The 21,718-nt window shown below is 48.0% G+C and overlaps 1 pseudogene; it reads left to right on the forward strand.

Moving 5' to 3' along the window:
- Nucleotides 1-16,404: 16,404 nt before the first annotated feature.
- On the forward strand, nt 16,405-21,706 carry LOC146398933 (uncharacterized; annotated as a pseudogene).
- The last annotated feature ends 12 nt before the right edge of the window (nt 21,707-21,718 follow it).

The raw sequence follows: 21,718 nt of genomic DNA on the forward strand, positions 1-21,718 counted from the left end.
GTATATGTGCCTATCGCAAGGAAAGGCAGATGGCAGCTCATGGGAAAATAGTAAAAATGCATCAGGTGAATTAGGGCTCTGTTGCTGGGGGAGCAGGCACCGGCCCCACTTTGCAAAGCAAAGCACTGATTCCAGCTGATACTGACAGGAAGTAGCAACAATCATGAGTGGAAACAGGGTCTCTCCTGGTTACCCATAGCGTTCCTCTACTTCATACCATCCTTTTGGTTTGTATGACTGTTAGGGTGCATGGTTGAAGCCTTAGAATTTATTTTTGATGAGCTGGGTGTGAGATGTTCCAGTGGATAATGTTGTGCAGAGGGCTTGGTTTATGTGCTTAACTCTTTCTTCTTCTCGCTGATTTCAAGAAATGTTTTTTTTCCTTTTTTGGCCATTCTGGGTCCAGGGATGAGATTGGAGCCACACTGTGACCTACATTGCAGCTGTGGCAATGCTTGATCCGCCTGTAACCCACTGTGCTCCACAGGGATCAAACCTGCAGCCCGGAGCTCCAGAGATACTGCCCATCTGGGTGTGACTTAATTTTTTTTTAAAAATTGATTGATTGATTGTAGATATGTTACTAAAACTCCCAATTCCAGATCTTGGCAGTGTTTTTTGGTGGATTAACATAATAACCACCTCTTCTTTTACAGAGATCCCCCTAATGGAAGATGATCCATAACTGGGCAAAGTCTGGGTGATTCTTCTGCCCCTTGGGGGATGTTAACATTGTACATGGACTGAGGCATTGGAAGGACAGAGCATGGGGGATGGGGGATGTTTTCTGATTTATCAACATGGGGACAGCTTTATCACATCATACGTCCTCGGACTCAACAGTGAGGCTGGCAAACGGTGGGGGAAGGGTTTTCCATGAAACTTGAGGATCTACAGGATGAGTGAGGAACAAAAGGATGAGGGGAAAGCCTGCATGGTCCTAGAGGAAGGTGTTCAGCCTGGCTCCCACATCCCCCATTGACTTATGTTATGAGTACTACCTGCGTCCTCTGAAAACATGTCACATTATGTAAATCACTTCTAAAATCTGCTTCAAGCTGTCTTCTGGACTCCAGATTATGGATCAGCCTCGGCAGGAGGAGCAGGAGAGTGCCCCCTGTGGGCTCCCAGAGGGAAAGATTCTCACATGTCTCTTGGATGGTCTTCTTGCGCTGGACAGTTCTGTGCAATGCAAGACTAAAGTGGGATTTGGCAGTTCCAGTGAAAAAAGAAAGACTCGGGCAGACTCTGCCTCTGTAAATTCCTTCAAAAAGAAGAGTTCTTGTCCTCTGGACTGTCCTTTGCTGAGATATCATATTTGTATTCATGGTCTACCACAGGGATCCATGGCATTGGGTAAATCTTGCGACCTTACACATGATCAGAATATGTCCAAATACATCTCGTGGTGGAGAAGTTATCACAGTAATGTTTGTCGGGGCATTTTTAAAAGATCCTACTCAAAAGTTTATCTCAATCGTTTAGTCCCTGTCTAGTTACCTCTTAGGGTTGTTGCCCTTGCTTCCAAATCAGCCATATTTAATTTTTCAAAACAGAAATTGTTTCTGAAAGCACATTCCTCCTGCTCCAAATAAAATGTGAGGTGGGATTTTTTTTTCCTTTAATTTTGTCCTGGCAGGTCCACAGGCTGGCCACCCAGCCTAAAGAAAGATGATTTCTGCTTGTGCTCCTGGTGCCTCTGGCTGCCTCACCTCCCTGTCAACCCAGCTTCCCCTCTTCATGCTCTCCCGGTGCCCACTGGGTGTTGTTCCTAAGAAGATGATTGATAAAAAAAGAATTCCCTGAGTCCTGAGGAGTCTCTTCAAATACATGCTGATCTGTGGAGTTGATTCCTTTTCTCCTCTGGGTTTTAGACAAATACAGACAAAACTCTGATTCATCAAATTGCTATGCTGATACAATCATGAGAGCTGGAAGCTTGACCAAATCCCCAATTTTTTTCTCAACACAGACTTATTAAAAATTAAAAAGAAAATGACAGTTTGAAGCATGACTTTAATAGCAGAGTGGAGTTGGGCGGGCAGTGACAGTGATGTGGGGGGTGGAGACAGTGCAGGGCCAGAACCAGAGGCTGAAGGAGGGAGGGGACTAGACAGGCTGTGCCTCACCCAGTGCCATGGGCGGGGGTGCCACCATCAGCAGCAGCAGCAGCAGTGTGCTGAGCATGTGGGTAAAGGTGTTTGGTAATAATAATGGTGTTTCACCATGAAAGCTGGATTTCATACATGTCCATGCTTAAACCCCATCTGGCCAGCTCAAAGAGAGCGTGGGTGGCTGGGTGTGGGGGTGGGGGGAGCCAGAGTTCACTGTAGTAGCTACCCCCACCCCCACCCTGGCCACAGCAGCCTTCCCAGGATTCCTGTTGGGCGGGTCTCAGCTCTTCTCCATGCCACACCTGTCCTACCCTGATCCCACGTAAGTGGAGGGTGTGTCTCAGAGACCACCAGGTAAGTGCCTTGTTTCCCACCCAAGAGGCCTACAGGGCTGTCTCTGGGTCTTGTCCTCTCCTTCCTGAGAATGTTCTTTCTCCAAAAGTAGAGATCAGAAGCATGCAGCCTGTGAGCAGAGCACAGCCGTGCATCTCCAGCCTGCACACCTGCGAGACAGGTAACAACACAAGTGACACATACATACCACGTCCATGTCAACATTGTTCTAAGCACAGATGCTGGCGGGAAGGAAGCACCTGCTCAGGGATGGCATCAGACGCTGTCCAACCAAATTACCTGGGTCATCCCCTTGGTCCTTTAGTATGTGGCCACATCTGAGTCTCACTCGCAAATACTGTTTCCCATGATTTTTTGTCATTGTAGTGAGTTTATGTGGCAAGAAAATGTCCTCATGATACCCAAGCATGTGGTGAATCTGACTGTTCATGTAAAAGTCCCGGAGGCCCTCTGGCTATGGACAGCACCAACCCCTCTCAGCCAGCCTCAGGAATTAGTAGGTAATAGAATAAACCTGGCTGGATTGTGAATTGGAATGCAGAAGGGTGCTGTGACAGAGCCACCTGCTCCCCCTAAAGCTCTTTCTGTTTGGGGAGAGGGTGGCACCCCCAGGCCAGTGATCAGGAGCCAGTGCCAAGAACCCATGGTGTTGGCAGGTTTGCACAGGTGCGTGTATGAAGGAACTGCAGGGCAGTGGTTTTCCGGCTGACTGACTCCCCATTCTACACATGAGACGTATTCATACTTCACTTCCATGTAGCTTTTTTTCTTTACTATTCTTTCATTATTTATTTATTTATTTATTTTTGGCCACACCTTGGAACTGTGGAAATTCCCAGACTAGGGGTCGAACCCGCCCCACAGCAGCAAGCCAAGCCACTGCAGTGACAATACTGGGTCCTTAACCTGCTGTGCCACAGGGAAGCTCCCATGGAAGTTTTATTTCATTGCAAGGTTGCATCCCACTAATTACACCCATCTCAGCAGCTAGCTCATAGCCAGAGCTGCCTCCTATTCCAGCAGAAGGGTTTTGCCCCCAACCACACAGCAGCCCAGAACAGCTGGGAGTGACACACAAAGGCTCACAGGCCACAGCCTGCAGCCCAATCCCCCACACACAGCTGTGTGACACAGCCCTCCTACTAGACACCCAGGTCCCAAGCCATCCCCCAAGCCATCCCCTGCAGAGCCAGTGTGCCATCCTGGGAGAACACAGGCTTTGGAATGGGCCATCACCTGCTTCAAAACATGCTTCTGGGAGTTCCTGTCATGGCTCAGCAGAAATGAATCTGACTAGTATCCATGAGGATTCAAGTTCGATCCCTGGCCTCACTCTGTGGGTTAAGGATCCAGCATTGCCATGAGCTGTGCTGTAAGTCACAGATGCAGCTCAGATCCTGAGTTGCTGTGGCTGTGGTATAGGCCAATTGCTACAGTTCAGATTTGACCCCAGGCCTGGCAACCTCCATATGTCATAGGTGTGGCCCTAAAACATACCAAAAAAAAAAAAAAACCTGCTTCTGCCACTAACCAGCTGTGGACTTGAGCTTCCCCCACCCCATGACCAACTTCAGTATGTCCATGAAGATTCTGGGGATGGTCTACCTCTACCTTCATGCTGGGCTGTGAGGATGACAGCTAAGGTGTGTCACAGCACACAAGAGGTGTTCAATAAATGTCCACTTCTCTCCCTTGTTGAGAGAGGGTATCATGTAAGTGATTAACTCAGGTGTGTGTCCATAGGTGTGTGCCTCTGCCTTGGTCCTTCAAATGTGCTTGCAGACAAAGATTGTCTGGGCTGCCCTAGAGTGATGGGATAAAATGTGCCCTTTCCTCTGGCCCCTCATCCTAGGAGCACCTGCCTGGCTTCTCTTTGTGGAGGGAAGTTGTCATCCTTAGCCTTTGGGGCATTTGCTCTCCTTCCCAGCACAGCCCCTCTCTGAGTGCTACAGAAAGTTCTGCTGGGGTGGGGAGTGGAGGTGAGAAGACAGGACAACCTTAGAAATTCCCCCAAGGACTCTGAAGGACTCAGGTCACCTGCATGGGCAGTCCCAGAGATTAACACTAACCTGCTTCCCTAATTTTATTTTCTGTTTTCAAATTAGGGCATAAAAGTTAATGCCCATGCATTTCAAGGTGATAGAGAAGGAAGTGGGAGGCAAAGATGCTGCTCCAGCAGGCAGAACAGGCCCCCGGGAGCAGCAGTTGCTCAGCAGGATGGCTGATGCTGGGCACCATTGCACTGAAACCGTAAAAGTTGACACAGAGCATGTGGCATTGCCAGGCCATGTTCAGCTGCTGTGGCAGGTAGCATTCACCGGGCTGGAAACCTGTCCCTGGGCAGCTGCAGTGTGCAGTGTTAAGTGGCCAGAGGCATGCCCAGCTTCTTGAGTACCAGCCGAACTGGCCCTGTTCAGGGCCTCATCTGTGTGTTCAGAGCATGCAGAACCCTGGTCCCAGGTCCTTCAAGACCCTGGGATAAAGAAATGTCAGCACCAGCAGATGCAAGAAGAGCTTGGGGTGGAGTTCCCACCATGGTGCCACAGGATCAGGATATTTGGAGTGCTGGGATGCAGGTTCAATCCCTGAGCCAGGCACAGTGGGTTAAGGATCCAGTGCTGCGTTAGCTTCAGCTTAGCTTGCAACTGTGGCTTGGTTCTGATCCGTGGCCTTGGAGCTCCCTATGCAACAGGGCAGCAAAAATGGAGAAAAAATATAGCTTGGAGTGAGGGGGGATGGGGCTTGAAGGAAGGAAGCTGATAATGTCTGCTTAGAGCCCATAAGAAATATTTATAGACCCTGTTCAGTCAATAAATATTTATAAAGCACCTGCTATGGGCCAGGCTGAGTTTGCCATCTCTGATCCAGTGGAAATGAGGACTGGGGCAAACAGGCAGGACAAACCCAGAACTCTGAAGCTAAGGACAAGGTCTCCCAACCTGGGCTCTCAGAGGCTGCAGCAGACATAGCAGTGTGGTTGGAGCAATCTGAGTGGGGTGCATGGGCAGCTGAGGGCTGGGGATGGAGAGGTAACTCAGGGCTAGACCTGGAGGCTGGTGCCAGGTTGAGGATGGTGGTTCCCTGTGGGGAGTGGGAAGCAGAAAAGAGCTGGGGTGAGATGGGGGCACAGGAGAAGGTCTGCTCACCTGCAAAGCCTAGGAGTCAGGGACACCTTGATCCTGCTGAGGGCACCACTGTGTGTCTCAGAAACCTCTGAGCCCTGGTTGCTCAGTGGTCCTGTGAAGGGGGAACAGATGGCCTCAAAAAATTCCTCAGCTTTTACATGGTGAAATTCTCTTTCCTGGCTTTTTTATTTTTAGGGCTGCACCCATGGCATATGGAGGTTCCCAGGAGAAGGGTCAAATCCGAGCTACAGCTGATAGCCTAGACCACAGCTCATGGCAATGCCGGATCCTTAACCCACTGAGTGAGGCCACGGTCGAACCCAAAACCTCATGTTTCCTAGTTGGATTTGTTTCCACTGTGCCATGAGGGGAACTCCTCTTTCCTGGCTTTTTTAAAAGATCCAGTCAAACATCACCCAGCCCCATGCCTGAGGTCTCTCTTAGCAGCCCACTCCTGCCCCTCCCCTCCATGTCCACACTCCTCCCAGCTCCTCCTCCCAATGAGCATCTGGGGCTTAGGAGCAGATCCTGCCCAACATCCCCTTAGGAGGGAGCTCCATGCTCTAAACACTCTGCCACTGCATCAGTTGCGATGGGGGTGAGGGACAAGAGACACCACCAGCCTCAGCACTTCTGCCCTCCTGGGGCAGTTACCTGGACTCCTCAGCCATAAACAGGTGTTAAAGGTGCCCATCACAGAGTCCATTTGGCTAGGATGACTTCAAGCAACTAAATGCCCAAACAAATCTATCAGATTGATTTTGCTCACACAGTATTACTGGAGCATTTCCAGGTCTATGAAGCCTGCTTGCCCATTGTGTCTTTGGCCCAGGAGACAGCAAGGAAGCTGACAAGTGTCATGATGACATTGGTGCTGCCTGTTTTTAAACCCACCGTGGGCAGTGAGGATCTGCCCTTCCCCAGAGTTCTCACATTCCTATGACTTCACATCAGTGGGCTGGCCCTGTTTCCAGCTCATGCTCCAGGTCAGACACAGAGCTCTGTTTTTCAAAGAGGCTTTCTTTGTAGAGCTGTCATTGGTTTATAGAAAAGTTGTACAGAAAATACAGATTTCCCATATGACCCCCTCTCAGTGCAGTTTTGCCCATTAGTAACCTCTGCCTTTGTGAGGTACCCTGGCCACAATTGATGAGCCAGTACTTAGTGTTAACTAACCTCTACATCAAGGTTCACTGTTGGTGTCATCCATTCTCTGGGTTTAGACAACTGCACAATGACATGTGTCATAGAGTGCTGTGTCCCTGTCCTGAACATGCCCTGGGCTCCACCTGCTCACCCCTCTCTCCCCTTGAACACTTGGCAGCACCGATCTTTTTTTGGTTTTTGCTGTTGTTGTTACTGTTGTTGTTGTTTTTAGGGCCACACTTGTGGTGTATGAAGTTCCAGGCTAGGGGTCAAATCAGAGCTGTAGCTACCAGCCTACACCACAGCCACAGCAATGCCAGATCCTTAACCCACTGAGTGAGGTCAGGGATCAAACCCACATCCTCATGGACACTAGTTGGATTCGTTGCCACTGAGCCACAATGGGAATGCGCAGCCACTGACCTTTTGATGGTCTCCATTATGTTGCCTTTTCCTGAATGTCACATAGCTGGAATCAGACAGTATGTGGCATTATCTGAATGGCTCCTTTCCCTTAGCAATAAGCACATAGGAATCCTCTGTGTCTTTCAGAGCTCTGAGCTGTGCAAAGGACAAGGAAAGCAGCCCGATTTTCACAAGTAGAAACTTCAAAGTCTTCGCAGGCTTCTTGGCTTGTGGGCTGGAGAATGGGAGAGGCCGGGGCATCTCTTATGGGGTCCTCTCCCCAGGCCATTCAAGGACTCAGGAAAGAACATTCCACAGCTGCCCTTGAGACAACACTGGGGATTTGACAAACTTCTTCATTTGTTGTCCCTTCAGCTGGCCTCTACCAGTGATTCTGTTGCACATGTGAACACTCAGGCTCCACAGCCCTAGGACTTCTCTCTGTCCTCCATGCTTTGCCACACCTTCCATCTTCAGTCCCCAACACCTGCCAACATTGATGAAAAACTCTGAAGCATCACTAAGATACACACAGACGGTCCCCCCTAAATGGATGACGTGGCCTGTACACACAGGAAATGATAAACCAGGGCAGCTGCGGGGTGTGACAATGGCACCACATCCCTGGTACCATGCCAGCACATGGAGGGATCCCCAACTCTGCCTGGGGGGCAGGGAGGGTTTCCCAGAGCTGTGTATGGGGAGCCCCTTGCTGTAAAGGGCCATCTTTTTATGCATAAACTAGGTACACTTTCCCCACCATAGAGGGCAATCTCAGTCTAAAGGGACTCAGTCCTGGAGTGCCTGCTGTGGTGCAATGGGATCAGCAGCATCTTAGGAGCACCAAGACACAGGTTCAATCCCTGGCCCAGATTGGTGGGTTGAGGTTCCAGAACTGCCAGAGTTGCAGCTTAGGTCACATCTGGGGCTTGGATTTTATCCCTGGCCTGGGAACTCCAGGTACCTCGGGGTGGCCAAAAAAATAAATGCATAGATAAATAAATAACGGAAGGGACTCAGTCTCAGGGGTCTGTTGGCCTTGACCCCTTTCACTGCTTCAGTTTCCCCAAGTGTAAAACATGGCAAATAACAGGACCTACTTCATAGGCTTGTCAGGAGCAACTGATGAATCTATGCACAGTGAGTAGGGGGGCCTAGAGCAGACTCCACAGTGTCAGCTGTTACTGCTATGGTTTCACCCACCCAATGCTATTGGTACCCCTCTGACACCCCAGATATAAAGGTAAATCTGCCTGCTCCAAGGTGCTTTGCTTTCTCTGCAAGCAGTTCACAGTGACATTTTCCTTATTGGTTATTGAACCATCTCCACTTTGCTCCTGAGACTTCCTCTGAGCTTGTGGTGGCTAAGTGGGCCCCCTGGGGCACAAGTACTCAACTCACCTGAAAGCAGCCTTCCTTGGTGGCATCAAGCTCACATTCCAAAGGTGTCCTTGCAAATGTCAGGAGGCATACAGCAGACATTTATAGTGTGGCCATCTATGAGTTCCCCTCTACCTCCCATAGATCATCAGAAGGGCAAAACCATGGAGAGGAATGAGGTCAGTCTGGCATAACTCATTCTTTGTTAACTCAGGATCAGTGATTTTTATTCACCATCACTTCTGTGTCTAAGTGCTGACAAGCCATCCTTGTAGTCACTGAACCAGATGCTTGTCTAACATCAACCCTTAATTCACAAGTCCCCTCATCCTAGCACCTGCTTCTCCATTTTGGCCAAACACTGTCTCCGATGAGCATCCCTGGCCTCTTGGGGGGCTCTGGCCTCCCCAGTCCCACATGGGCCCCTAACAATGGTTTCCAGATATCAGCTTCAGGTTTGCCCCATGCCTAGAGTGGGTGCCACATGCCTGGAGGGGACCCTGGCTTCTGCTTAAACTCCTGGGCATTGAAAGCCAACAGACCTGGGTTTACATGTCAGTTCAGTCACTTAAAGAAGTCAGGCAAGATCCTTGAGTCACTGCCTTCTTCCTGCCAGTTGGGGTACAGGTCAGACCCCACTGAGACTTGAAGCAAGTGTCCCTCACTGCCAAGTGAGGGCTGGAGTTGCAGACTTACATGTGACGTCTACTCATACCTCGGTCAGGGTCAGGGATTCCTTGTGACCAGCTATTTGAGATGATAACTCAGGCTCCCTATTTGATCTGTCCAGTCACCACTGTGGCATAGGTGTTGGGGTACCTCTTCCAAATCTCATGAGGTCAGAAGGCCATGCTCCTCCCTAGACCTTGGTTGACAGGTTGTCTCTCTGTAGCATTTGGAGTAGAATGGTTACTGTCTAAAAGATTTGTGTCTTTCTAGCCTGCCTCTCTCCCCAGCCTTTGGCTCGAGAGCAGGCTTTTCTTGTTTGTTTGTTTCTTTCTTTTGTCTGCAACTGTTGGTCGCTTCTTCAGCTCCTTGTCTGGGATATGTGGAGCCTCCCCACCATATCATCCTCAGCAGGGGGGCAACCTTGATGATAAAAGTCTCTGACACAAGCTTAGCACATTCCAGCCCACCTGAATGCCTGCCCCCTTTCTCTGGGCCTGCTTTAACCTCTTCAGTCCTGCTCAAACTATGCTCTAAGAGACAGTGCTTAAACACTCCACATCTAGCCCCATCATGCCTGCTGGATTTCTGAAGGGAAAACCAAATTCCTAATGGTCTTTATTTCTTGTAACAGTCTCAGGAAACAAATTCTTGCATCTGGGTAGCTCTATGTCAAGGAATTAGTAGTTGCATTGCCCTAGCTAAAGAGCAAAACCACATTGGTATGCACTGTGCAAAAATAGATGTGGGCCCTAAGTCATAATTTGCACTTTCTCCTTGCAGAGCTGTTTTTCTGGGGATGTTTAAGTTCTCTGTGTGGAGAACTCTCAGTTAGTGTTGTGTAAATGGACTCTGGCTGAATCTGAGTAGCCCAGGCAGATTTCTTGGTATGGGTAGCCTGTGCTCTGGAATAGCTTTCTGAGCATTTGTAACTACTGGCCCCTCCTATGAAGGAAAAACTGGATTTAACATCAAGTCTCTCTCTGTAAGAGAATCCCAGAATTGCTGGTGAAAACATCAGTCCTATATCTAGAAGGGACTATAGTGGAAAATGTCACTCAAGGATTGTCCTTGGGAGTTCCTGTTGTGGCTCAGTGGTTAACAGGTTTGTGGTTCCAACTAGGAACCATGAGGTTGTGGGTTTGATCCCTGGCCTTGCTCAGTGGGTTAAGGATATGGCATTGCTGTGAGCTGTGCTGTAGGTTGCAGATGCAGCTTGGATCCCACATTGCTGTGTCTCTGGTGCAGGCCAGTGGCTACAGCTCTGATTAGACCCCTAGCCTGGGAACCTCCATATACCATGGGAGTGGCCCTAGAAAAGGCAAAAAGACAAAAACATTAAAAGGATTGTCCTTAAGTGAACAAGAGTCTGTCCCCAGTTAGACTAGGAGAAAAAAACATAAGGCAATTATTTAAATAAGGGAAGGAAGGCCATGAGCAAGAAGACAAAATCTTCCTGAGAAAGAGGTTGGGCTCAATCTGAATCAAACTGATGGAAAGCTCCCAGGCCAAGAATGTTTTCCCCAGGTGGCTGTGTGGCCACTGGGGCAGGAGCCCCTGGTCTAGTTAGTCAGCTTAACCCACAGGATGCCACTTATCAGGGTCACATTGAGAGCTCCAGAGAAACCAACTCAGGCTGCACACTTCTCTTGACTTCATCTCATGTGGTTGTACAGCTTAGCTACCAAGATTTAAGGATGAAAATAGTGTTTGTGTGCGTGAGAGTTTGTGTAGCTGGCTTGGAAGTGCTTGGGCCAAGTGTGTTCAGAATACTCTGATCAGGAGTTCCCATTGTGGCTCAGTGGGTAATGAATCTGGCTACTATCCATGAGGAAGTGTGTTCAATCCCTGGCCTCGCTCAGCCAGTTAAGGATCCAGCATTGCCATGAACTGTGGTGTAGGTCATAGACGGAGCTTGGATCCCATGTTGCTGTGGCTGTGGTGTAGACTGGAAGGTACAGCTCCAATTCAACCCCTAACCTTGGAACCTCCATATGTTGCCAGTGTGGCCCTAAAAATCAAGAAAAAAAAAGAGGGAGGGATGAAATACAAGTGGATTTCATGGCCTTCTCCCTCTCTCTCCTTCTGTGTGTATATCTTACACACACACACACACACACACACACAAATACACACACACACACTCAGACATGTGCACATCCCAGGGCTTCTTGACTCCTCTCAGGGGTCACCTGTTTACCTGTGTTATCATTAACCTGCCTCTCCAGCTTATCCCCATCCTGCACCCTCTCTCCCCACTGATGCCGTAGCCCTGGCTGCTCTTCATTTAATTTCACAGCCTGTCATAGTGCTGTGATTTCAAGGCAGAGGGAGGATGGAGTTATTTATAAAGACTTTCCCTTCTCTGAAGCTGCCCACCCTCCCCTCCAGTCTCCTCCTCTGGCTGGCAGGCCCCCAGTGACCCCACCATGCACATGGGACAGGAGTATGGAGAGTGTGTTCTGGGGCACCATGCTGTCAGAGCCCTGAGACTGTAATTCTCCTCTTCTTGAGACTGACAACAAAGTGTTTATGAAAAATCCACCTGCCTGGAGGAGAGTCCACAGCCAAGGCTGTTCTAGCAGGGATCCATCTTTGCTGTGAGCTGTGGTGTAGGTTGCAGATGTGCTTTGGATCTGGTGATGCTGTGGCTGTGGCTTAGGCTGGCAGCTTCAGCTCTGATTTGACCCCTAGCCTAGGAACTTACATATACCATGAGTGCAGCCCTAACAAGAAGAAAAAGAAAAAGAGAGAATAATAGAATGCTTTGGGGGGCGGTTGCTGGAATCTGGGTTATGCTGTACACTCTGACCTGATTGGCCCTCAGCTCTCTCAGTCTATGTTTCTCTTCTTGCACTTTGGCTTTCCTTGAGAGCACTCATGATATCCTCAGAATTGAGCATCAGCCTTCTCTATTCCTTCCCATTCTCTTGTTCCTTAAATCTCCAAGACATAGTGGTTGAAATTGTCATAATTGGAGGTCTGGGGATCAAGTGGAGTTCAAGTTTCAGCTCAGCTCCTTATCAGCTGTGTGACTTTGGGAAAGTCATCTCAACCCTCCCAACATTGTTAGAGCAGGTGTAACAACCATGTCTGCCATAAGGAGTCAAGGGTCTGAACAAAGCTGAGCTGGGTGCCCTGCGTGTTTGCAGTTGCCATGATCATAATTTGGGAAGCCAGATTCAATGACAGAGACATATCTATATACATGAGAGCTCTCCAGAGCACTGGGGGGCACCTCGGGCTGCAGTGTTCATCCATGGCTGTCTGCGGCTAACACACTTCCCTAAATGCCCTGGGCCTGGCTGTTGAAGTTCAAGGACTTCACAGTGGGGCAGAGTGCTCTGGGCTTTTAAATCTCTCACCCATGCAATCATTGCAACATTCTCCTCTCTCTGAGCCTCTGTTTCCTCACCCATATGATGAGCATAATAACTTCCCACAAAGAATACCTGAGTGATGTTTACAGACCATGTATCTAAAATGTGTAGTCCTACCTGCCTTGGAGGGGATGCTCAGACTTTTAAAATCACCTATGCTGTGACACTCCCATGCTTGCTTTGTGATATGCATCCATTGCAGTGGTTACCAGGTGTCTGTGGGAAGGGTGTGGGGGGCATTACAAAAACAGGGACATAATTCCTTTCCCTCAAATAGCTCATAGCAGCTCCAAGAAGCTTTCAAGTACCTGGTCTCAACTCTGAGGGCCACTCAGAGGCAGGGCAGGTGTGGCCAGTCCCTCTGAAGAGTTGGCAAGTCAGGGTCAGAGGTGACAAGATGTGCCTATGGCCACATGAGAGGCAGAGCCAGTCCCCATAACTGCTCTCCCCCCATCCCAGGCTCACTGTCAGAGCCACACCACAGCCCATCCCTGCAGCTCTGCAGAAACACCAATGCCCCCCGCCCCCATCCACCCAGAAAAGCAGTTTCACTATAGGACGTGGAAGGGGTCAAATGTATTTAGCCAGGAAAAAAATTAGTGCTTAATCACCAGTATGTTTTTTAAAAAGAAATCCTAGGAGTTCCCATTGTGGCTCATTGGTAACAACTCCAACTATTTTCCATGAGGATGCAGTTTGATCACTGGCCTCCCTCAGTGGATTAAGGATCTGGCATTGTGGTGAGCTGTGTTATAGGTCACAGACCTGGATTGGATCCTGCATTGCTGTGGCTGTGGTGTAGGCCAGCAGCTACAGCTCTGATTTGACCCCTAGGCTGGAAAACTCCATACGCCTTGGCTGTGGCCCTGAAAAGCAAAAGGAAGGAAGGAAAGAAAGAAAGAGGGCAAGACCAAGAGAAAAAGAAACGCAAGAAAAAGAAACCATAGACCAGGATAGAAAGGAAATTTTAGAATGCACTGCATGCTGTAAGAGCACATATTGTTTGGTGAAATTTTGTTTCATTTGTATGCATACTGAGTATTGATGCAAAATTTATTTTTCAGTTGCTGTTGAGAAAAGTCTGAAAAGCACTTCACTGGGTATTGAAATGTGCATGGGTTGCTGACAGCTATATTCAGAGCAAATACCCTTTGCCCAACCATTCCAATTATTCTCCAGTGGGTACAACAATATTATTCTTCAACCAGGTACAACAATAGGGAGCAAATTTTTCTTTCCACCTTACTTTTTTTTGATCTTTTTTTGGGGGGCATCCCTGTGGCATATGGAGGTTCCCAGGCTAGGGGTTGAATCAAAGCTCTAGCCACCTGCCTACACTGCAGCCACAACAATTCAGGATCCAAGATTATTCTGCAACCTACACCATAGTTTGAGGCAATGCTGTATCCTTAGCCCACTGAACAAGGCCAGGGATTGAACCTGAGTCTTCATGGATGCTAGTCAGATTCATTTCTACTGAGCCACAGTGGAGACTCCACCACCTTACTTTCATCACATGGCAACCTCCATCCAGCTCTGAAAATGCTAGGGTCACCTCACACCTTACAGGTGAGTCCAAATTCTCACTGACCCCTAGCCTTGCTTTATTTTCCCTGAGCCCTAGTGTCCATTCTCCTGCCAGGCTTATCCATCTGTGTTAGAAGGAAGTGCCCTCATGGCTTCCATATCACTCTATCCTCTGGGCCCCAGCAATGTTTCACTTCCCAATGAAGCTCTCACCCTCCTCACCCACAAACCATGGCAACTTGCCTTCCTGGCATGGCATTTTTCTGTGCAATAAGCCCAGGTGGAGGGCATCCGTGGTCACCTGTTATCTGGATCAGTTGATGAATTGCAGCATTAAACCCACACACACAATAGTTTTGAGATTCATTTCTGTGTCCCATGCATGCATCAATAGTATGTCCTTTTTCAAATCACTGAGTACCCTTCCATGGTACATACCACAATACATTTATCCATGGGCAGGGAGTTTGCCAAACTGAAAAGTCTGAGGGCAGAATTCCTACAAGACGTTCTCAGCTCAGGCACCAGCCACAAGTCTGGGAATACCCACACCCTCCTCACTTCAGAAACAAATTTGGGAGTCTCCACCACCACTCTCAGGTTCCATAATTTGCTAGAACAATTCACAGAACTCAGGAAAGTGCTCCATTTAGAATTATGTTTTTCCTATAGCAAAGGGATACAAATTAGAATCAACCAAGTGTTCCCACCACATAGGGCCAAATCTGGAAGGGTTTCCAACATGGTTTCCATTTTCTCAGGATGTGTTACTCCCCCCCCCCCCCGGCATCAGTGCATAGCAGAGTGCACAGAATACTGCTGATTCAGGAGGATCACTCATGCATTGTTTCCAGAGTTTATACTGGAGCTTGATCACCTATTGCCACATGGCTGATCATCTCCAGCCTCTCCCAGAGGCTGGAATTGATAGAGTGTGTTCCAAAGACCCATCCATCATAAATCATGTTGTGGGACTGTTGGGCAACCAGTCCCATGAAGCAGGCTATTCCAGCATCCTAAAGATCACCTCCCAGGAACTGAAAGTGGAAGGTCAGAACTTTCTTTGGATAATTCATCACTGTACAGCCTTTACCTGCTCGTAGACATTTGGGGCTCTTAGGAACTAAACTAATGATACCTGGAACAACAACCCAACTGAATCTCAAAAAGGGAAGGAAGCATATCCTTGTGATTTCATCTACACAAAACTATAGAAATGGCAAATTTAATCTGTGGTGATGGGAGGAGAGGCTACAGCCACAGCACTGTGTAGCTCAATTGCATTTTATTATGTGCAATTGATCTCAATAAAGGTGATTATTTTTGTTAAAACCAATGCCCATTTACTTTGCTGTTGGCAGTCATTTTGTGAAAGACTTTATGGTATCACTTTTATGGTCTGATAACACTGTAAGGTGAGCACAATGAACCCTAATTTAAAGAAGAAGAAACTGAGACTTGGAGCTATAAAGCCCCTTGCCCAGAATCTTATCTGGTAAATGACAGAATCTGACTTTGAACCCAGGCCTACCAGGCACCAAAAGCAGTGTCCTGAACCCCTTCCAGCACCTCTCTAGGATGTATTTGGCTTTTCTTTTTCTTTCCTTCTTTTTTCTTTTTAGGGCCACACTCATGCCACATGGAGGTTTCCAGGCTAGGGTTTGAACTGGAGCTGTAGCCACCAGCCTACACCACAGCCACAGCCACAGCAATGCCAGATCGAGCCATGTCTGTGACATACACCACTGTTTGAGGCCAATGCTGGATCCTTAACCCACTGAGCTAGGCCAGGGGTTTAACCTGTGTCCGCATGGATGCTAGTCAGATTTGTTTCCACCAAGCATTGATGGGAACACCCATGTTTGGCTTTTCATTTGTATTTTTCTGCTTTTCTTTAAAAGTCCCAAAAGCTAGAGACAGTACCAACAGTGAAAGTAGGCATACACCATGGGGTATCCTGGGAGTTTTCAGACTTTTTCATATTCGTGTATCTTCAGACACAGTTGTGTGGTGTAATTTTTTTTTAATGGGGATCTTACTCTATAAACTACAACAGGATTTTTTTTTCATTTAGTAACATTTTATGAGTTAGTATTGTTTAGATAGTGTTCATTGGTTGGCACTTTCAGATCAAGAAGAGAGATAGAGTTTTCCTTTTATAAAGTGTCAGCAGCAGGCTGTTTACCATAGACAGCAGTGCTGCAGGCACACCCACAGTGGTCTCTCCTCTTGTGATTTAGATGTTGTATCCTCTCCAGGCAGACACTAGGAAGGTGAGTAACTTACAGGAGGCAGAGAGACAGCAATATGGCAAGAATGCCTGGCAGCCGGGACTGTAACACCAGCATGGGCCGCAGCACCAGCACCGCCGCCACTGCCACCGCTGCCAAGAACAATGGGGAGGAGGGTGAGGGCGAGCACGGTGCTGGGGGCCGCAGCCGCCGCCACTGCCACCTGCACTACTGCAGCGCTGGTGAGGAGGAGGAGGAAGAGGAAGAGGAGGAGGAGATCCAGGAGGTGCAGATAACGGGGGATGAGGAGGAGGAGGGTGGAGGTGGGGGTCTGGAGGAGGAGGAGGAGGAAGAGATGGGGCTGGACTGGGACCAGCCCTTGGAGCCTGAGGACTTGGCTGGGGAGGAGCTGGAGCCTGAGCTAGTCCATATGATCAATATGGACCAGAGCTCTATGCTGAAGCCCTAGGCGCCACTGCAACTGCTGGCGCCCCAGGCCCATGGTGGGCCGCCCAGGGGATGGCGCCCCGAGTGGGCCTGGCTGAGCAAGAACACCCAGCTGGCAACCCACTATGATTTGCGCATCTTCCAGGAGTACCTGAGCAAGAAGGCACAGAGCCCAGACTTGGAGACCATGGACAAGGGGGCTCTGTGCCACATGCTGTGCTTGTCCTATGCATTCTATGCAGAGGCCCACTCCAAGAGTGGCCAGCTCTACAGCATGCCGTTGCTCATCATCATCCACAGCTCCCTCAACCACTACCTCAATGAGTCCCCTTACTGCCGCACGCTCGACCTCACCAAGGACCCCAAGCTGTGCAGCAGCAACTTGACTGGCTGTGGTCATGTGCAAGCTCGAGGAACAGGGTGCCCCGCCAGAGGTGCAGAAGCAATCCATCACGCGGGCTGACCTGGGCAAGCTCTAAATCTCCAGCGTCTTCCGCACCAACATGCCCTTCAGACTGCTCAACAAGGTCTAGTTCGAGACGTGCATGTACTTCTGCATGTGAGGCCGTGAGAACCAGCGTGAGCTCAAGGACTCCTTTGGGCTGATGATGGATGAGGATGGTGGCAAGTTCGTCTACTTTAAGTACTTCGGGCCCTACCACAAATTGTGCTCATTGTCTTGGAGCAAGAAGCATGCCGAGAGCAGTGACGAGGAGAAATTGCCCCTCATGTATGAGACAGGAACCGAGTTCTGCCCTTACACAAGCTTCGTCAAGTACCTGTCGAAGCACAAACCCCTCTGCAAGGCATTCTTCCAGCTGCCCTGCGACCACTGCAGCGAGGGCAATATGACCTGGTATGAGGACAAAGACATCAGCAACAACTTACTGGGCACCAGGATGTAGATGCTCTCCAAGGTGGCCAAGCTCTCCAAGACCTACACCAACCACTGCATCGGGGCAGTCTCCATCACCACGCTCAACAGCATCATGGGCATCAGTAGTAAATTGGGCTCGCTCGCCCAGCAAGGCTGCTATACTGAGGCTCTGAATGGGGTGGCTTGCCACCACTCCCACCATACCCCCACTCATTCCTCCCACCACCACTGCCCCCAGCCACCCTGGCTGGGGAACACCTATATCCTCCCCAGAGTCAGCCAGGTTGGGCCCAACGTGAAATCTAAGGCTGAGCACAAGCACGCTCTGTATGAGTCCGTGTTTGGGTCTGGGGAAATCTGTGGCCCCTCTTCTCCCAAAAGATTTTGTATCCACCCCTCAGAGCCTGTGGATGCGGTGGTTGTGGTTGCTGTGAAACATGACCCCCTGCCTCTTCTTCCAGAAGCCAATGGGCACAGAAGCACCAATTCTCCCACAATAGTTTCACCTGCTATTGTTTCCCCAACCCAGGTAAACAACCAAACTCTATGCATGAAATGTTTCTCTGGTACCACTTTGAGATTAACTTGTGCTAGTGCAGGTCTGAGCTGGGGAAGTTTTTCACAGTAGCAAATATACTGAATCAGATTTGATTTCATCCTTGGAAGCTTAGCTCTCTTGATGCTTTTCAGGAAAGTTTACACCTAAACTTAAAGCCTGGAAGAGGGCAAGTAATCTAACCTTCACTGTGGCCCAGTAATGCTGAAAACTTCAAAGTTCACAGAACTTTGGGTCAGCCCAACCCTTGAAGCTTCTCCTGGTTGAGTGCCTGAGTTTATAAAGCAAAGAATGCAAGAATACTGTGCACATAAATGAAACAGCTCCTGAAATAAATTTGAATAAAGTAAGCACTAAAATAAAAATAATAATTTACAGGAAAATATCCTTTTACCAAGTACATTTAGCTCTATTTTCAGAATAGATATATATATTTTTAGGAAAAATCTAAAGGGTAAAATATGAAGTCTTGCACATTAACTTAAATATAATACACACTAATTTCTTTCTATCATCTACCTATCTATCATCTATCTATCTACATTCAGCATCACCATCGACAAGTAAATATCCCCAAGAACATCTACAAGGCAGCATGCCTCCCAGGATGTCGGTGTGCCATAGTTTATTTAGCCATTTTGTCTTTGTTAGGAGGCTCAGCTCCTCCCATCCTTTCAGAATTACACATGCTGAACTCACATTCATACCTAAGTGCTGCAACTTATTCATTTATTTGGTTTTTTATTTATTTAGGTCTTTTTTGGCATATTTAAGTTCTGGGCCAGGGGTCCAATAGGAGCTGCAGCTGCCAGCCTATGCCAGAGCCACAGCAACACCATATCTGAGCTATGTCTAGGACCTACACCACAGCTCATGGCAAGGCCAGATCCTCCACCCAATGAGTGAGGCCAGGGATCAACCTTGCAACCTCATGGCTCCTAGTTGGATCTGCTCCTGCTGTGCCACGATGGGAACTCCAACAACTGCATACTTTTAAAATAAAAGACAATGCATTGGAAAACGCATTGGAAAAAAAATGACCAAAGCATCTGAGCAGGCATTTCATTAATGATCAGGGGAAAGGGAAATGAATATGAAACCACATCAGTGGGAGAACTCCCACCCCAGACAATCCTTTGCAAACCTCAGAACTTCTACAGTATTAAAAGAATACACACCAATCTCAAATATTTGGATATCCCACCAATTTTGCCTGTTGGCAGTAAGAAAAGGGCCATTCAATCAGACTTCCTGAAACCAAACATGCTCCTAGGTGACTATGTGACAGGCCTCTGGTAGCAGCTTTCAAATGCAACTTTCTAGCCCAAAGGGAGAACTCCCAGGACACCCCACTCGTGTCCACACACAATACTTTTACTGCCATGATATGAGTCTACTCACATCACTGAACAAAGCAGGACCCTGTGCGGTCCTCCAAGGTACAAAAGCCCTGCTGTGTCCCCCATTGCTTTTTGTAGAAAAATGTTTTAGTCTTCTAGACATTCCCTAAGTTCAAAATGGCAGATTCAGGTGGTTACTAACTACAAAATGGAGGGAATGCAGAAACAAAGGAAAAGCAAATCCAACATAATCCTTCCCATGACTGTTATTTTAAAATAAGGCCTTGATTTAAGACCCCCCCAACTGTAGTGGTCATGTCCTGTGGCTTCCATCAGCTGACTTGAAACTAATGATGCTGAGAGGGTTAAGAACTACAACTCCTGGGAGTTCCCTTTGTGGCTCAGTGGGTTAAGGAACTGACCAGTGTGCATGAGGATGTAGGTTTGATCCCTGGCCTCGCTCAGTGGGTTGAGGATGTGGTGTTGCCATGAGTTGTGGTGTAGGTCACAGATGCAGCTCGGATCTGGTGTTGCTGTGGCTGTGGTGTAGGTCAGCTGCTACAGCTCTGATTTGACCCCTATCCTGGGAACCTCTATATGCCATGGGTGCAGCCTGAAAAGGACAAAAAAAAAGGAAGTCAATCAAAATTTACCAGCTATATCTTTAAAACTCAACACAGTTACAGAACCAGGGAAAATGATGAATGACGAGCCCATTATTAGCAGTACATAGACTACTTAGGAAACACATTTCTACCACTACTCAAATACACAGGCACATCCTAACACAAAACCACTGTTTAATCAATAATCCTTTATTATTTAACTTAGCCAGCACAGATGGGTGAAAAACTAGGCTAAAATAGCAAAGGCCTACACTTTGCAGTCAAACTCATGGGAAAGTGAGATGGCATTCATTATTATGGCAAGAAAAACACAGTTACTGCCTGATATGACCACCAGCCTGGGTGTTTCATCAAGAGATGTGTCAGCAACACACAGCCACCCATCCTACCCTTGGATCTACCAGCTTCCCTATAAAAACTGACCATAAATTCTTCAATGAAAAAGTCAGTCAAATACTAGTTTTCTCTCATAAGCAATCAAATCACAAAACAGCTACAATCTGAAATTTATGTTAAGCAAGTACAATTTCCTGCTTTTATGGTACACATATTTTAGATTGACAATCTTCTCCACATATAGTCAGGTAGGATTATAGAATTTCAAATACCAAATTAAAAAGCTGTTAATTCATGCTCTTTATGACTTCAGTTAAATATTCACCTATTTAGACTTCAGAGCTGCTAATGACACTAAATTCAATACCGCATTGGTTGAGTCTTTTGATCAACTTTATTCACTTTGTTCTGCAGAAGGCAGCTCCAGGAGTGAAGACTCCACCTCTGTAACACAATAACAACATAAAAGAGCACGCAAAACCTAATTCCAGCCCCTTCCTCTATTAGCATGGCTTCCTGGAGAACTAGATGTTGAATCAATGCAGAGCTCACAAAAATATGATTCTTAACTCCATCAGGGTCCAGTTTTGGTTCCACTCCTAAAATCAGCCAAATGGGAAAGTAGCTATTATTCCAGAGGAAACTAGTACCCAGCAAACCCATTGAGATTGTTCAGTGACCAGTGAAACCATTTCCATGATACTGGTGTGCTGCAGGGGGCACACGGAGGATCATCAGCCTGAGTAAGAGCTACTGTTTATAAACTCAGCCATCAGACTCAGGAGAATTAAGTAAACATATGGGCAAAATAAAATTTGATAGTCAATTATTAATAAAGCATAAATAAGACAAACTGGGAGTTCCCATCATGGCACAGTGGAAATGAATCCAACTAGGATGCATGAGGCTGCAGGTTTGATCCCTGGCCTCACTCAGAGAGTTAAGGATCTGGTTTGTTTTAGTCATCGCCACAGCTGTCAGGCCTGGTGAATTCATGGGGACAGGGAGGGAATGGATCTCTGCAGCAAATGGGACTGAAGAACATACCTCCAATGGTTTCAGTGCTGTGTCTGTAGGAGCGGCCACCTGCCCTTATCCCTGCGCACAGGCGCATGAACACTCAGACCCACACTGCGTATGGAGGACCAGGGGCACTGGAGTGGAAGCTGGGCCATTACCTTTCCCAGTGTAAGTAAGCAACCCACTGG

The sequence above is a fragment of the Sus scrofa genome, chromosome 10 (assembly GCF_054392235.1).
Source record: "Sus scrofa isolate SSC_HxYL_T2T_F1_AM1 chromosome 10, Sscrofa_HxYL_maternal_Yorkshire_Landrace_v2.0, whole genome shotgun sequence".
Classification (NCBI taxonomy): Eukaryota; Metazoa; Chordata; class Mammalia; order Artiodactyla; family Suidae; genus Sus; species Sus scrofa.